We start from the raw sequence: 5943 nt of genomic DNA, 5'->3' as shown, positions 1-5943 counted from the left end.
GGTCATCGATGGCCATTAGATGGAACATAGAGAGCTGCTAACCTACAGAGCTACAAAGTGCTGCTGTCTCTGCCCATGTGTAACAGTGAGCTTGACAAGGGGCCTTTCTGAGCTTCAGCTCTGCCAAGGCTGAAACTGGTATCACCGTCTTGCACCAAGCTGGTGGTGGAACAGATGTGAATGACAGCCTGATGCAACTGGCAACTGGAGATTCAAATCCAAAACCACAGATCTGACTACAGTCTTCAAAGTTGAGGGGAGCTACAGATCTGAATCCAAACTTCACAGCTGCAGCCAGCTATAAAACAAACTTATCTACATAATGGGTTTCATTCAAATTACATCTAAATATCTGTCATCTCTGGGAAAGTTTGGAGACACATCTGGCTGGAAATTTTTAAGCATCATCTCATCTTTGCTAATAGCATCTTTTTAAAAAAAAAAAAAAACAAAAACAAAAAACAAACCATACAAGAATGCAAGAATGTTAATACTTAAAATGGATGACATTCAAACTTAGAAGTAGTTCAACTTACCAACAGTTTTCACTCTACCTAACACTTCACAGATCACTCCTTAATCTAACTGTTCTGTTCTCTGCTGAATGCAAGGATGTGACACCAGACAGACCATTTTTAGACATTCATGATGGTATATTTTGATGTCTAAACAGTCCTTACTCATAAACCAGTCTTCATTTTCCTTAATTTAATTTTTTTTTCCCAAGGCTCCTCTCTTTCCACAAAAAATTTAGTGTGGGACTGGAACCTTCAGTGCTATAGCCCACAGATATTTAGGTCGCTTCTCACCCTCCTCAAAATGTTCAGGAAATTAATACACCAAATGATAGCAAAGTGAAAGAAATGTCTGCTTAGATAATTGCTTTCATAGTCACTGTAAGATGCTTTTTAGTTACCACCACAAGGGCAACTGGATTGCATGGGCTTGGCCTGTAAAGAGTTGTCCCCAAAACCTGGTCTCTTAACACAGACCTGAGGTCTGTTTAACACTTGCGAGGCTCCACTTCTGCACAGAATTACTAGAACCACATAAATGGCATTTGCTTACACGTCCTTGTGTGACACTGACAACACCCTGCCTGAGTGTGTTGCAGGGAATCCCTGGTGCTCACTACATCCATCAATGAGGCCTTTATCACACACCAACAGCAAACATCTGGGGGACGTATCAAAGGGCCTTTGCAGATGTCTATGGAGGCATTAGTGTCCATATTGCACCTCAAAGCATACAAAGACTATCTGGGAACACTTCCCTGAATTGGGACCCCGTTTTTCTGCTTTTCTGGTTTCAGCCATCTTATATTTAAATATGGCATCTGGTTTTCTTCTTACTGAGAGCCATATACCAAGTATAGCAACCAGGAAAGGGTGGGGAGGTGTTTTCCTTTGGGTTACTGAAAAACATTGCCTGAGGAATGGAAACACTGCTTTGATTGTGATACAACCTCTATTTTTATTACTTTTTTCTGTAAAATACAATAAAAACATTGTGGGGAAGTATATAGTCAATTATCTGCAGTGGAAAGGATACACCATCCATTGGCAGGGCTTCTGGGGGACGGAGCAGCGAGTTGCAACTTTGTCTTGTCTTTCAGTCTATGTCTCAAAAACTGCAGAATCACAAATTAAAAAACAAAATCCGAGAATGTGAAATGCAAAAAGCCAGTTATGCATCTGAAAAACATCACAAATGGACAGAAAAATGGCCAAGACCATTATGACTACAGCTGCTGTGTGGGTAAAGCACTCTGGAACAGAAAGGGGGATGTCTTAGGGTCTGGAAATGTGGTATCCATAAAGCTCAAGTCAGTGGCAACATTACCACTGGCCACAGTGGGTCCAGGTTTCCTTCAATATGCTCTAAATTTATTCTTGGCTCTCTATTATAGCATCTAAATGAAACCAGTGGTGTGCAAATGAATATAAGGGTGTGGATTAGTCAAAGTGGCAGCGGCATTGACGAAGGCCAAGTCTGTGCTGGGTTATGCTTAACACTCACTGCCATGGCCCAGCTTTCTGGTGGAGCAAGGATTTTCACATCACACTTCATCCTTCCTGGCTAGCCTTTGATGTGAGTTTTCAGTTTAGGCTACAGCCTCCTGTGAGAGGTGCACTGACATGTGCTTGGATAGAACTGTACATTGTGGGTGCCACCACAGCACCTGTGACATTCCAAAAGTGTGTGGTGGTACTGCAGGCTCCATTTGTGTGATCTCCATGTCTCCTGCCACTGCCTGCTGCAAAAATGGAGCCCAGGTGCTTGTCTTGAAACCTGGGTGCTATCTCCAACATTTAGAAAGGCTTCAAAGAAAAAAAAATTGAAATTTATCCATCTCATGGAAGCTTCATGTTCATTCTGCTGTAGTGGAAGATGTGAGATATTAACTATTTAAGTGCCAATAAACCTCTGAAAGTGACACACAAATGAAATTCAGCTGAGTGTTTCTATCTGCCCACAGTACTTGAGCAGATTTGGTGCTTCTCATTTTGTTGTAATTGCTCTGTTTGGGCACCAGCTGAGATGGTTTTATGGCCAATTAATTCAAGACTGCTTTTCAAGAGTAAGTGGTGAATACATAGGATTTGAAAAATAAGTGGTGACTGCAAAGGACTTCTTTTTTTGGGCAACAAACACCTTCCCAGAGGTTGAACACAACAGCAGTGACAAAAAGCATTTAAAGAAACTTGAATTCTCTAGAAATGTTATTTCCTAATGATGTAAGTCACCATATCTTAGAAGTGTGTGTCACCTTCTGAAGTCAGTGTTTTGAATCAACCGAGTAGTTGAGGAATATGATGGAATATAAGGCAAAAATGAATTTTCCTGTAGTTTTGCATATACCAAATTGACATATCGACAACTTTGTGTTAGACACAAGGCAAAATATTGAATCTTGAGGATCACATTAATGAAGAGCTCAACTGACAAATTAACAAGTTTTGTCATCTGAAGTGCAGAGTCAGCCTCAAAAAAGCACTAACTCATTATGATGAGTTGCAACATTTTAAAGCATATTTCTATACAGATTAATTAGATATATTATCTTTACAAGAAAAATATACCCATATAACTTGTGAGCTACTTCTGAGGATTATTTGTATTTTTTTCTGTTGAACTGCTTAAGGTACAGGCTTACTAGCATTAATGACAACAATGTCCATGACTTTCAAGTTGCTCCAGCTGTCTCTCTGCTGAATCAGAAATGAGCCCTCTTAGAATCTGATGGTGCTATAGCAAAAAATAAAATAAAATCATAATAAAAAAAGGACTGTTCTCTTATTAAAAACAGAAGCTTTCTTCCTCCCTGGAGGCCTGATATTTATGATCAAGCATTTCATGCCTACTTCTCTTGCCCTAATTCTGGTCATTTGCAACAATGCTGGTGTTAAGTGACTACGAAACCGTAGGCTCTGAAGTAATCAGATTTTCAGGCCCTGTGCCCTACGTCACATGGAATCGTTTATTGCAGTACAATAGGAAATAAGGCCACTGTGCCTAACAGTATTCCTGGAGGGAGAAATGCTGCTCATTGCTGAGTAACAGTATACCCACATGATTATTGGTTGTAAATTCTGCCTTCAAAATCAATGGCTTTTTGCATTTAGAACTAGCAGAACCAAAGGGCAATTACCAAAGAAATACAGAGAGAGAAAAAGCTCAGAGTACCAAGCTCCTGCTCAATAAACTGGTCATATGGAAGTGATAACTTCTCAGATCCAGTTGATACAGGGCAGCTGAACTGGTCTTGGCAGCTGGGATAACATGGGCTGTGAGAAGTACCAATGTTCCATCACTGGCTAAAGATCCTGGCAAGCAGCTCAGTCCCTTTTCCCCACAAAAAACCCCACAGCTCTGCTTCCAGCCCACTATCTCCTTATCCACAGCATTTGTTGGGACGATTCTGTTACATAGAAATAACAAGAGAGGTTCAACTGCAGGTGGTTAAAGAATTGTGGACTTGTTGGGCTTGCTGTATTAAGTCTCTGAAATTCAGAGCTTACCTTCGAGTCACTGCCTTTGGTCTTGCTGAAGCTGTAGTGAAAAAAATAGGCCCAAGCCTCTCAGTTTTCCAAATGTAGTAAAAAGTGTTTGAATACACACTTTAATATATTTTCTGTGGCACTTTTGTAAAATACAGATATATAATTATAGATATAATGCATATATAGCATTTACTGTATTGATAAAAAGCTAGTTTTTTCACAATGACAAACCAGTATTTACAATATTATTCAAATTTTAAGGAACAAATAAAACAATATTGGGTGGTTATAGGATAAAATAATTTGAGGAAAAATAAGAGACCAGTTCTAAAAAATTCCCAGACAATAAAGTACATAGTCTTGACAGGAGCACCACCATGAATATCCATGCACAACCTTTTTTTTTGTTTCTCTCCTTATAGGAACACGCATGATTTAGCTCTTCCACATTTATACCTAGTCACAGCTCTTAAGCTGATATGGCTATTTATGCTTCTTCAAGTATGGATTAGTTGTGCCATCTTTCCACTTAAGTGTTTTTCCAACTGCAAAATTTGGAAGTTTTGCCTAGAATGGGAATAACTACACACAAGTTACTTCTTAATTTAAACCAATAGAGCTATGACAATTTGCATAGATGAAAATTTTCCTATCATCTTCTACACACCTTAGAACCATTTCACAAACCAATAGCATGAGTTTGAACAGCATTTTTAGCATTGCAGATCTTTTCTAGGAAGTTTGCCTCAAAGGAGACTGCACTGCCAAGACCAGCAACAGAGCTGAAGTACATGAATTTACTTTTTTATCCTCATATATGAACATCACCCAGCCATTCATCTGTAACATACTGTCCACAGCACAGCAAAAGTAAAGATGATCTTCATCTTCAATGTACTGTCACCCCCTCCTCAGAGGAAGAGAAGTGCTATTATCACAGTTTTCAGAAGAAAAAAATCTGATAGAGACGGAGTGAACTTAGATTTACTCAGAAAGGTCACTTAGAAAGTTTAAGGCAGCAAAGAAGCAAGCCCACATCACCTCAATTGCATCATCTTCTCTTTCTAACTTTGAAAGAGAACTTTATATGTATCTTGAACAGAAACAAATACATAACCAATAGAAATAAAGCATTCTTCAGGCACAGGCCTAAAGATTGCTGTCCTATTCCCAGATAAGAGGAGGTAGCAAGAGAGCTGTTTCTGCATATATTATTTCCATCTCACTGAAGAAATATTAGCTGAAATGAGTCTTTTTTGAAGTGAGAGTGGGTAAGCCCACTATTTGCCCGAAAAGATATAAGAACACGTGAGACACATAAAAATTCACCTTCACCAAAAAGATCCAACAAACATACACCTGAAAGACCTTAATCTCCTTTAATGCTGACTGGGGAAGCGTTTTCAAGCACATCTGTACCCACCTGAGAACGCCTTTACATCACCTGCACAGTATAAATTAGAATTGGCATACTGTTGAAGATGACCTGTTCTGTCAAGCACTAAAGTTTGTTTTCCAGCCCCTGTGGCTCAGCCCTGACAGACGGGCAGCTGAGGGCAGCTGTTGCAGAAGGACTGATACACACTGGGCTGTGCAGGTGCACGAGGGCAGAAATTTCACCATGGTGTCTCCCTGTGTCCTTGGGATTCTGGAGAAGTCTGGTCAGGAGCAGATGGTGATCTACATTCTTACAAGTGCCATTTAGAAACCAGAGGTGGGAATGAAGGAAACCTCTCCTACTCCAAGACAAAACCGCAGCAACAGAAAGGCAGCTATGACAACATTCTGCTTCCAGAAACACTTTTGGGCAAACTGGGTCACTGTTGTTATACTGAGGATGCAGGACCTTTTGCCCTTATTAAAAAAAAAAAAAAAAAAAACCAAAAACAACCAAGCAAACACAAAAGAAAAAAAGCCAAACCCAAAACATGTCACACAC

This window comes from Ammospiza caudacuta, chromosome 3 (assembly GCF_027887145.1).
Source record: "Ammospiza caudacuta isolate bAmmCau1 chromosome 3, bAmmCau1.pri, whole genome shotgun sequence".
Lineage (NCBI taxonomy): Eukaryota > Metazoa > Chordata > Aves > Passeriformes > Passerellidae > Ammospiza > Ammospiza caudacuta.
Note: the sequence above shows the minus strand (reverse complement) of the source record.